The sequence below is a fragment of the Polistes dominula genome, unplaced genomic scaffold, assembly GCF_049000335.1.
Source record: "Polistes dominula isolate Pdom_NZ unplaced genomic scaffold, Pdom_raw_medaka contig_22, whole genome shotgun sequence".
In the NCBI taxonomy this organism is placed as follows: Eukaryota; Metazoa; Arthropoda; class Insecta; order Hymenoptera; family Vespidae; genus Polistes; species Polistes dominula.
The window spans coordinates 2,910,235-2,923,762 of record NW_028300966.1 but is presented as its reverse complement, the minus strand read 5'-3'; positions in this window follow the sequence as shown (position 1 = coordinate 2,923,762).

The following is a 13,528-nucleotide window of genomic DNA, read 5'->3' as shown; positions in this document are numbered from 1 at the left end:
GCAACTACTCAATAGTTTTAAAAATATTTGCAATTAAAGAGAATAAATAAAAATGCCGCTTAATCCTTAAATTCATTTCTAAATTCTCAATTCTCAAATTAAAAAATAATATTCAAAAAATTTTTTATGAACATTAAAAAATAATGTTATATGAACATTAAATAATAATATTATATGAACATTGTATAATAATATTATATGAATATTATTTTTGAATATTGTATTAATATTATTTTGGAATATTGTATTAATATTATTTTTTAATATTATATAAGTATTATTTTTGAATTTGAGAACTGAGAATTGAGAAATGAATTAAAGGATTAAACAAGATCTTTATTTATCCTCTTTAATTGCAAATGTCTAAAAAATGATTTAGTAGTGGCCCTTATAACCATATATATTCGTAAACAGGGAAGCAAAATCTATTATGCTACAAAATTTGTACAAAATCTGTGAGGGCAAGACCTTGTTCTTCCCTTGTAACTACCAATTTAATAACGCATTGAGATGAAACTTCTGTTCAAACGAATAACGGAGTATTATTTTTTTCTTAAGTTTAATGTTACGAATTGTAAATTAATTTTTATTTGTCAGATAAAGTGGCGTATTTGTTGCAAATATTTGTTTATTTAATCAGTTTATTTTGTATCCAACTCTATAGTGTTTCAAGTGAGACAATTGAATTGAAGTGAAGTAATGGTCTCTTCCTGAACAACTCAAATGTCAGGTAGATAGATACAACGTAGAATGTTGGTAGCCATAATCAAGAAGATCATCCCCGAGAGACTCTCTCTTTCTCTCTCTATTTGTCTTTATCTTATAGAAGAAGGAGAAGATAGAGGAAGAAAGGGAGAATAATATCTCTTGCAAGATAATTCACGGCGAAGAGACTGATCGCGTGACAAGGCTCGGAAGTCGATAGGATAGAAGATATCATAATACAATGTCCACCAAGAAGACGAACTATATAAGACTTTAACCATTTTCTTAACACAAACTCCTTATATTATTATTTTTCTTCTTATTATTATTCTTATATTTAAAATATTTCTTTATTTATTTTATTTTAATATTTATTTATATTTATTATTTTTATACTTTCTTTCATTATTTTCTATAAGATTAATTTAATATTTAATTATATTATAGATTCTTTATATATTATATATTCGTTCTTTATATTTAGATTGAATAAATTTGCATAGAAAGATAAAGAGAAGGAAAAAATGAATAAAACAAAGATCTAAATAAGAGTAAAGAGAAATAATAGTAAAGAAAGGATGAGAAGAAATCAAAGAGAAGAGAAAATAGAGCCAGTTGTGTAGGCCCTTTTTACATGTCAGTACAATTGGCGTACGTTGGGTATTTCTCTTAAGTTAAGACACTAATTTAGAGGCGTGTTGGTGTTTAGAATGCAACGACTCGGTCTACGTCATCATTAAGAGTAAGGAAATAAAGAAAGGAAAAGAAAGAGAAAGAGAGAGAGAGAGAGAGAGAGATTTTATCTGTCTGTGAGAGACCACGGTGTCTCCTGTCTTCGAATGACACCGTGCTAGAGATACGGTGCTTATGTTAATGCGAAGTGTGGAACGCGACTGAGAGAGAGAGAAAGAGAAAGAGAGTGACACACAATGCTGTTCTTGGCGATACTCGACCAGGCTCTTCCAAGAGCCATTAATAACAAAACGAGACGAACCGAATGAATCACGGTACTCTTCTCCTCACGGTTCTTTCTATTATAATGCAAACATTCGGTGAGACTTAATGACGACGTAACACTATCTTTGTGTAAAACCGCACTTCGGTAAAGCTCTAAAATAGAGTTCCTCGAGACTTTATCATTCTATTCTATTATTATTTCCTTCGTATCTTTCTACACAGATCTTATGTTCCTTAATACTTTATTCTTTTATTTATTTATCATCATTTTTAGGAAAAAATTGGAAAGAATCAAGAATAGGTTTCTTTTTGTTCTTCTAAGTTATTTGTACCTTTATCGTTCAGGGCCATTAGGTCAACATTTTTATAGAAAATAAAAAAGATGGAGTAGATTATTCGTAAAGACGAAGAAATATGTGCGAATAACTTTTGGATTTATTTAAACGTAAAATAGTGATAAATATTTTTCCTTGATCGTTATAGTTACGAAAATGATAGGAGGATTGGTTGGTTGGGTCGTGTGTTCTTCAAGAGATTCACGAAACGAGAGTCGTATAACTTTTCCTCGTATTTCTTAATGGGATTAGGATCAGCATAAAATAGGTAAGAGTCGTGACGTATTTCGTAACTGAGTTCATATATATATATAGTGGAGATACTTGTAGTTAATATTTATGCTATGCGGACTATACTAAGATAAACACAACTTTCCAACGACGAGGGGTCTAACTTCTGAGAAGAACTAATCTCGCCACCTTATTACAAGCTGCCGAGATACTGAATATATAATAAAACTGGAACACCCTCGAGTTCCTGAATTGACAATCCTTTCTTATCCATCTTCTATCTATCTACAATACATAGATCAACACTCGAAGAATTTGTAATAGCCAATATATGAAGAAATATTATTCGCATCGATAATTCGATTTGTTTAGATCGATTTCAATTGTAATTATCAATTCAAATGTAATATTTCAAACGCGTAACAACCAAACACACTTCGCATGACAGGATTTAAATAACGGGGTTTACATTTACATCGCTTCTTCACGCTCGAATGCACTTTTGTTTTGAGTGCAATAGGAAGAAAATAAAAAAAAGGATTTTCAAATCAATGAAAACGAATATTTTCTGTACTTTGATAAATGAATTTACCACAATGTGAAAATGGCTAAAGTCGGTGAACTCGTTAGTTGCAGCGGTTTTGGATCTCTCTAAGTTAAACTAGCTAAATGTCAGAACGACGCGGTATTCATGAATTTGCATGGACCAAACCAAATATAATCTTAGTGCATACAGATGTTTCTCTCTCTCTCTCTCTCTTCGTCTTCGACTGTTCCCAGAAGCAGTCCCTCTGCTCATTCTCACCTTTCGTAACAGCGAAACGTGGGTAGCAAGTAAAGATTATTCCGACTAGTTAGGGACGGACGTAAGACCTTCGAGAGCAATCAACTTGTTTGTACACCTTCCTAATTTTCTTCTACCTTATCCTTTATTATTTGTCTTCTTTTACAACTATTTTGTTAAATTATACTAATAAAGTAAGTACATGGATATACTAGGATGCTTTGGCCACGCATTGCTGTAACTTTGTTATAAAATGTTGATTTCATGTAATTCTAAACTATTTAGTAGATTATAACAATACACAAGATAATAAATCATAATTATAATGGAATACATAAAATAATAATACAGGAAAAAATATAAAAAGTAAGGTTAGTTATGTCATATGTAAATTGAAATAATTGAATTGTAATGTAGCCCCATCTATCGAAAACTTATAGAACCTAGAGACTAAGATAACTTCCAAATATTTATAATAAATCCTTAAATTAGTAATAAAAAATAATAGATTAACACAAAATAATAAAAAATAAATTTCATTAAGATCAGTTGAGTAGTTTTGGAATCCACAGCAAACCAACAACGTGACCCTGAATTATTATATATATATATATATATATATATATAATATATAAAGATATATCATATTAAACATGTATAAACTTGAAAGTTTGGTAACGATTGAACCTTTTTGAATGAGATGGGGTAACCAGTTTAGAAATTATTACTTTCAAAGATCCTATAAACTTGGACAGCTGATACATATGTAGGAAGAGAGAGGGTTGTATACGTTCGTCGATAGTTTATGGCGAGTTTGATGAAGATTTTGTAATTACTAAGCCAGAGCGAGCCATGGCACTAAATTATGCGCGATTACGAAGACTATGCACGTCTGGCGTAATGCGTATCTACTAACTCCCGTAGTTTAGGGGAATATAGTGCTCTTGTTACATCTCAAGCAAGTTAATGCTGTGTTCGCCCGATCCCAAGCTTCACCTTCTCGCGACTCCTCCACCTAAAGCAATCGCCGCCGCCCGTCGTTGTTTCGCGTAAACATTGTGTTTCCTTGTCGAGTTCCGTGATTCGATCACACTCAGGAATTCTAATAGCTCTGTCCATAAACCAAAGCTTGATCTCTCCTTAAGCATTAATTACTTAGGAAATCGGAAGGAAACGATTAGACTATTGATCTACTGTCAAGACTCTGTTGATATCTTAACTAGATCATTTCGAATACAGTGAATTATCATCAATTTGATTTCATTCGTTTCGGAAAATGTTCAAACATAAAACGTCACAATGAAATCTATGATTTCGTTTTACTTTTTTGTCCCGGATTACAATTTGTCGAATTCGTTGACTATGGTATTAAGAATTTAATCCATTTTTCTTAATGACTTTCTCATTTAGATTTTATTAACGATATAATTTTAATAGTAATTACGATACAGAGTTTTAACGATGTAAGAACATTTTTATGCTTGAAATAGTGAACGATAATTATCAGTTTCAAAAAAAAAAAAATAGAAAGAACACAGTAATTTTTTTTTGAACGTGACGAGTATCGTCTTCTTGTTAGTTAAAGTCAAATTTACTACAAAAGACTTCCGAGTCAATTGTGAATATCCCTCCCCCATTGTGTTAACTTCATCCGTGCCGAGGGAACTCTCGTGTATTTGCTAAAAAAGATATATACGAGTCATGGCAAGTTACGTATAGTATTAACATCAATCCTTTCGGAGGTAAGAAAAAAGAATGAAAAAGTAATAATAACGAATAGGGGCGTCTCTGTGGGTTCTTCTTTTATGTTCGTGGCAGAGGCGTGATAGCAGTCCTCTGTTTCGTCTTAATTGGTGCGTTGCCATCTTTCTTTTTTTACCCGACTCCTTTTCGTGTACATCTGATCTTTTTTTTTTCTTTTTTGTTTTGGTTTCTTTTTAGACACACTTACACGCAGACACATAGGTAGGTACGTAGGGATTTTGAAGCGTGGTTCGTTGGTAGGTATCCTCACGAGAGAACGAAACGTATTCGTGCCACGTCGTATCCTCGATACCTTAATGAAGCAAATTTGCATCCATACGCGACGCGAGTGAGCAAGTACAGAGATACAATAAAACTGATTTCTCGTCTCCTGCCCGTGGATCGGGCTAAGATGGATGCGATGCGTCTGCACGGCAGCTCACTGTTACCCGTTCACCGAGTTGCATGATAATGATTCAAGCTCAGCCTTGCGCTGCGGTGGACATCCTGTTGCAACCCTCTTCGCTCGTTCAAAATCCTGTACTGGTTGGTAGGTTGGTAGGTTCGTTGGTAGGTAGTACCAACATGTAACTATATCTACACACTACCTTCCTGAATATTCTGTAACACCCCTTTTCGTCATTATCAGAAATACTCTGTCTCTAGCAAGAAGAATTTCAATGAATTTTTTTATTTCATTTTTAAACTACACTCGTCATTTTTCAACGCAAGATTAATTGTCGAACGTTAAATCGTTAAATACCATGATTTTCAAGTATATGTTTTAATAATCCTTTGTAAATTAAATAACGTCAATAGATAAAAGCTCGTATAATTTTCATCGGTAGAGATAATATTAAATACCACTACTCAATGTAACCTCCGAGTGCCAATTATATATACATTAATACTTTCGTTTCGTTTCAAAATTTTCCTGATATTTCACAACGTTACTATACTATACTATTCATTTATTCTACGTTATTCTGACATATCTGCGAGAAGATTAAAGAAGAAAAATTTTTTCTTTTTTGTACTGCGGTAGAGTGAAAACGTATGGTTGATCTGAAATCAGCGTAGATAATAAAAAACCTGGTAAAAAGAGTGGGGTAGGGTGGGCTGTGGAAATAGGGTGTGGGCGAATTTCAAAGATCGTAAAAGTCTTTTGATGTCGACGGAGTATATTCGGTGCAAAAGGATAGACGGCAATTGTAGCTGTTCGAAACACGGAAACAGCAGATTCACGGTCAGAGAGAGCAGGAGAATGGAACGTCAATACGGAGGCTCGTTACACGATGATATACCAATGCCAACAAAGCAGTTCTGCCTGTTGGCCGAATGCATCGACCTAACTAACATAAGCAGACTCTCTAACAGCCCAATCAGAACGTTTCAACAAAGATACTACATCGACTATTGTATATCTCTATGCTATGTGTATGTATGCTGTGCACATCTATGTTATATCCATTCTACATTTCTAGTATATTCGATATAATATATCTGAGTATTCCTTCGTTATAGGAATTCGTTTCATAATAAGAAGTATATACGAAATCCAATAATCGAATTTGATACCATATACCAAAGTAAGTATGCGAAAGTTAGTTTATAAGATTTATCCTAACTTTAAATCAAAATGTTTCACGTTAGGTTTATCATTTAATATTTGATATTAAATTTTGTCATTTTTTACACTCGTGTAGAGTTTAATTATTATTCGGGTCCATTTTTCTATCGGATAAAAAGGAAATAAATTAATCGTAATACTCTTGATCATAGATTTCTCGTAAATAGTGCAACATATATTCGGATCAAATGATATTTTATGGGCAAATATCGTTTTACGTTCTAAAGTCGGTTATATCAAGATTAAGATTATTTCATTATTTCGTCGAATCGAGGCAAGGATTAATTTCTTACAGAGATACAACTGGGGCGTAGGCAAATGGACAGATCTATCTATAGAGAAGATTGTGCAGAGTAAACCACTTTGGGGATGGGGGAGCTTTACTAAACTCTACGAGGTACCTAAATTAAAATGTTGAATTAATTCGTCGATCGAACACACTTCTCTCTTGGCTTTTGCACATAGACAAACTCAGCCGATCCTCGAGGCAAGCCCTCTAGCCATTGCCCATCTCAATTCCTCTGTAAGAATATGAACGTTATCTGACACAGCTAAGCTCGTTTCATAGAAAGAGAGAGAGGTTGAACGGTGGAATGGAGGAATTGACGATGAGAAAGAACGTTAGAGAACGGTGCAATTACAAGGGAGAGGGAAAGGGTGAGACAAGGGGGTGGGTTAGGAGGAAAGGATACAGCTGCTTTCGTTCGTTCGTTCGTTCGTTCGTTCAGTGATAATACAGTATTCGTTTGCGCGCGCACGCACATGCCCGATAAAGAAAAAGAATAAAGGAATAGCACGATGAGGATAATTAATCGTTCCTACGAATATCTTTATAAACGGAACAACGATACAATTTAAAGTTTTACTTTTATTTAAAAGAGGTTATTTTTTATTTCTCGTATTATTGCAGTAAAATTTTCTTCCTACAAATATTTGAAAAAAGACAAATTATAGCTTTTTAGAAATTATGGTCCAGATTATGGAAACAATGTAGTTCTCTGAATTTTTCGATATATAAATTGGATAAAAAATCATCGATGTTATATATGGAAAAAGGGGTTGTAAATTTTGCTTATTATTTATTTATCGTCATATCGTTTTAACTAATTTGATTAATTTAATGGTTAAACCTGTCGTATTATATTTTTTTTAGAGATTTTTTTTGTCTTTTCTTTTATAATACGTAATTTAAATTCGATTTAATTTTGAAATTTACGAACTTGGTCTAATTGGTAGTATCATGAAAATTAATGGCAGAGAAGAGACCCATAAAACCGAGCACTTCGCCAAGATTTGCTAGCAACGAGCGTTCACGATTGAAATCTTACGCAATCCTACAACAATTTCCTTTTCCCTTCGGCGAGAGAAAGAGAGAGTAAGAGCCAACTAAAGCCACTTCTACCTTGTTTTCACCTGGGACTTGAATCGAACTTACAATTAAATTACTGGCCAGTTAATCAACGTTAATTAGAACACACTAAAAACGTCAATGTCCTTTGGTGCCATATCCACATTGTTCATTTGTTTGAATAATACAAATTCTTGTGAAAATTTAATACTCTTACCATATATCTTTTTGACAAATTGATTTCTCGCGTAACAAATGAAAAATAATCAGAGTCACAAAACAGCAAGTATTTTCAAACATAAAAAAAAACCATTAGATTTCTTTAAGTTATTTATGAAACCATTATATATATATATAGTATTTTATGTATATAGAAAATGATCAAATTTCTTATATACAGAAGGATTGTAAAATTCTGAACCTATCATACAAAGGGGTATAAATTTTTATCATTATTTTAAAAAAGTTTAGTCATAGATAGTCTTTGAAAGTTTTAATTTACTTACATTTTGAATATTATAATATTATTAGTTTTATAAGTAATAATTAGATGTAAATTAAATATTTGTTAAGTCAATCGTTAATCGTTGTCAACGATCTTGTTCGTATAATTTACGAATGACGAATAAAATATGTATATTAAAATAATATACATATATTTAATGAAATTCCTCGAAATATAATATACTTTATTGAATATTCTCATTATGTATATTACATAAGTTGCAATAAGTAAGGTAACATCAAGATTCTATCTAAAGACGTATTTTATCCTCTCGCTATAGATTATGCGGTTTTATCAAAATCTATCGAAAGAAGAATGCAAGAAGAAGTTAGGAAGAACATGGTACATATATTTAATTCGAAAAGGGGAAAAGGGGTTGAAAAGTTTGTTTAAAGGAATTTTACGAGATTATGAAAATCTTGGAGGAAATGGTATATTGTAAATATAAATAAACGATCTTAAAGTAAAGTTTTATGAAAGAAAATTGGCGAAGAGAAAGATAGATGTTGCTGTTGCTGCTGCAGCAGACATTCCACGTTTTCCTCGGTGACGTAGCCCTCGTGTAACTGGTCGAGGTAATTAAAATAAGAGCCCCTGAGTTAGCATTGAATGTTATCTTAGCGTCGCGGTTAACCTCACGGGATCCAAAGGCATTTCTACTCACCTACACGCTTACAATTGACAGGTATACCAGCAACCTTAGGTACGTACTTACCAGAGACTCCTTCTGTGCTCACTGACACCACATCGGGCTAACTTGTGGCAGACTTTAGAGTTTAGTTAGTAGCGGAGTCCGCATCTCATGTTAGTCTGATTACTCGGAGACCCAAATGTGTGGCTTGTTGTTTCTACTCAGATAACAACTGGTGTATGGGGGTGGGGCGGGGGGTGTTAGCTTTACGCGAAAGAGAACGAGTGAGACAGGAGGAATACACCGGTTATTATAATGCATTTCTCTAGTGTAAATTTTAATCCAATTAACGTTAGTATATAACAATATATTACATAGTTAATCTTTTGACAAACAAAAAATATTATGCATCTATTCAAATAATTTTTTTTACCTAAAAGACAATTTTGCATTAGATACGTTAACCGATGTAAATAAATTGTATTTGTTGAAGATAACATTTTTTTCAAGTAAATTAAACTTTGTACAATTTATATTTTATGTTAATAAGTGCTTCGAATTAATATCGATTTTGCATTTATCTCGCACGCATATAATTTGATAATAGTTGAACACAATGGTACGCCGTAACGTTTAGGAACATTCTGCATAAAGCTTTGACGTAGAAGGGTTTTGGTTACAGTATGATACATGCGATACACAGGTTGGAGAACAAGATACCATATCAAAGAGGCCAACCATTCTACGATTATCTTCTCTCTAACTAGACGACATAGTACTGTTATCAGAAATAGCTATTTCGAAGGGAAAGAATATCAAATTCGTGGTATGTATTAAGGATGGTGGTGATCATAGTTATGAGCGGCTTGAAAATTCGATAGAAGTTAACCAAATGGGAAATACAAAGCTAAGAGAAGCAAAGCAAAACAAAGCAAAGCAATGCAAAGCAAAGCTAAGCAAAACAAAGCAAAGCAAAGCAAAGGTAGACAACATTGCCATTGCGATGTCTCGTAGTAACACAGATAAAACGGTATTAACCCTCGTACAGATTCTCTAGGATTGGCAAAAATCTCATGCAGACCACCATGACCGTTGTTTTATCATTCATGGAAACAACCTTCTTGGATAGAACGAAACTTCTAATTCGTCGTTGTAAGTCAGGAAACCTTCGACTACTGTTTACCACCCACCTTTTTTGTGAAGGAAGACCAGAAAGCTGATCTAGATGATTTGTATCCTGGATGCATATATCTTTAGGTATACATACACATTTTGATTCTGGATTCAAAATGTTATGTGCGAGAATCCTTTTGTTATGCAAAAAAGATTTCCAGTTGAATTATTTGATATTTCCGAATACCAAATAGAAATTCATAGAACATCGATGATAAGTCATTTTCCATTTCTATATATATATCTCAGTTTGTAACTTTCTGGTTCATTCGAGTTTCAACTTTAGTTTCTTAGCGAATAGCACTCTGTGGTATAACTACGTAATTATGAAAGTAAATAGGAGAAAGAAACATTTCTCTTTTCTTTCTTTCTCTCTATTTCTAACTGTTCTTACTGTTCTTTTCGTTAAACGAGAAACGAAAGCTGGAAAGATCACTAATGGCAGATTCCTATCGACGATCGAACCTTACTGGTAAAGCTTAATGAGTCGTTATTACTTTTGTTACTTTATAAAGGGCGTCGATATAAAAGGGTCCGAATCGAGAACGTAACGCCAAAAGACTTTTCCTGTAAAAGTTAGATCGTTACGCAAGATCGTCAGAGTAGATGGGGATGGGTGGGGAGAAATAGAAAGAAAGAGAACGATTCTTTGAAACATTCAGTTTAGGTACAAACGAAGGTCTATCGAAGGTACGATTTTACTTGTGAGAACTTGTCGAGTGCTTGATCACCTTATTTCGTCAGCCTTCTTTTAAACTCGACTAGCAGGAGATTCGTTAATTCGATAGTTTTGTAAGATCCTTCGATACAAGGTAGTAGTTTTAATGATGGTACAAGTTCTATTTATTCTCTTTCTCTCTCTGGTAAGATAGATTTAATAAAGATTACAAGTAATAATCTCCGTTGACTAGGGGAGGGAGCAAGGGTGGGGCACATTATCGTATAAATGGGTTTCGAGTTAAACTTCTTTTCGTTTCTGAGCTTACAACAGGAGTAGGTACGGGTAAAGTCTCGATCGTATAATACGAGGTAGAAACACATTCCTATCAGTCCAATATAAGATGGGAATAAGACAGTGGCAGATTAGAGTCTTTGTCAGAGAGTTTATCTCATTCCTTTTGAAAAGTTGAAAAGAGGATCGTTAAAACATCATAGGGGTACCTCGTTATCTTCGGTATCTTAAAAGTTCGACCGAGTGTGCGCTACTTTTTTATTTTTTTTCTTCTTTTTCTTCTTCTTCTTCTTGAAGCTTTGTGTAAAGCTAGCTACTTTCTGCAGCTCATACCAGAGGATAGCATTCTTCTTTGACTAATTAGAGTCTCATTCTTTGATCTTAAAAAAGGGCGACACGACAAATGGAAAGAAACTTTCCATTTTCCAGACTATTGCAGAAACTACTACTGCTACTACTATTACTACTTGTACGAAAGATATCATTCCTTTCTCTTGGTTTCAAACAAAATTTCGTCTTATCTTTCTTCGACGAGTCTTTTATTTTTCTTTTTATAACATACATTATACCAATATTTCAAAAACGTCCAATCGAACGTAAGTACACATTTTAAATGGCCCTGCGTTATCAGTTATATTTTTTTTCTTTCATTCCTTGGCATTGTTGTTTCTTAATACGCATTGTTATTACTTCGTCCATACAATTTTACTCAAATCTCGCGAGATTACTGTCATAAGGCAAATGCTCCTTGGTGGCGGTCTACCACAGCAGAGACATAAACACACCGCAATAAATTTAAATTCCAATTTCCCCAAATGTAGTCTGCAACCGGAGGTATAGTATTCTCTAGGAATTTCATGCTCATTTGTTTTAGAGTGAAGTAGGTGAGCACTATCCGCTAGACAACGTAATGACAGTCTTACCTACTTTAATGTTACTACCATGGAAATATGAAACCCCTTTTCGGTTAAGCACCGAGATGCTTTGCTTGTTCAAAGTATAAAACTTGTTAATTAAATTTTCCATGTTACTTTATAACCCCATGGATCGCTCAAAATGTTATATCACGTATATGTATACAAGGTTGGATTATTAAACGAACAAAACTATAATATGTTATTTTTTTTCAAAATTTCTATTAATTAATTAATAACATTTCAAAGATTTATTAGATGTTCAATTTAGATTTTGAATTTGTCAACAAAAGCAGAAAAAAATGTCGTATACTTTTAATCTCCAATCCTAAATGATTATTTAATATATTAGTAGGCCAAGAGACGGAGTAAAACGAATAGAAGATTCCTTCTATTGTGCAGCAAAGATGGAATCGGGGATGGGATGCGCGAGAAGGCAGGGCAGAAGTCCAATATTCGGAATTTATAACTCCTCGTAACTCAGTCGGTTTCTGCACCTAATACCAGCCATCCTTCGTGTTCCAGTCTCTCTCTCTCTCTCTCTCTTTATCTCTCTCTATTTCTCTTTCTTTCTCTCTCAATGCTCCAGTTTCCCTCCAGTGCATCGTCCGACATGATTTTGTAGTTATGTTTCTCGACCATTATATTTCCATGATTTTGCGTTAGAATGATTGAATATGTAATCGATATAATTATTTTATATTTTACTGTATACACACAACGAACAAAGTAAGTTTCTTTATGTCGTTTCATATGTGAACTTTTCACTTATGGGAACCCTAAACCGATTATTCTATCTCGTACAACGATTTTCTAAATAACTTAAAGAAATTTAATGGTTTTTTTTTATGGCTGGAGTTATTTGTAATTGTGTGGGTATTCTTTGTTGTATTTTTTCAAATTAGTGTTAAAATCCTAACTCAAATACATTTAATTTATTATATAGTTAATATTATATATAATATATTTTATGTTAATTATTGCTTATATTAAATAAAGTATGGTTGTTGTTGTCGTTATTAGATATATGTATGCATGTATATGTTTATTTTTGCTTCTATGGTGTGAACGAGCTGATACAAAAGCCAATGGGAAAATTCATATGTATGTTTACAGGTTACGAATCTCCGTGAGCATGATCGAGCACACGTAATGCTTTTCGCTCCTGTAAATCACGACTGTATAAATAAACAAAATGATATTTAACGTTTGGCATTAATACATCTAACTAATATCAAATTGTATATCGATACCAGGTTCAACATCTATATTTAATAATATTTAAAATATGTACGTGGGAATATCAGTTGATAATAGTTTAATTATATTTGTGTTAGTCCTTTTCCTATCGAATTAATGAGTGTAATTTTATTTATAAGGAATGCTACATATTGTTATTATTATTATTATTATTACGTTTGACATGACTCATTGAGATTCTTCAGTAATCTTTCATTAAATCATAAAAATATTTTCAACATTTTATATATGATGAAATGCATAAGGCGAATAATTAACGAAGCTAAACATTTTGCAGTTTGTTTTGCACCGAAACATGTCATTTTATTATTGCAAAAATGTGATGTATGATAAAAGCATAAAAGCCAAACTTTATCGCAT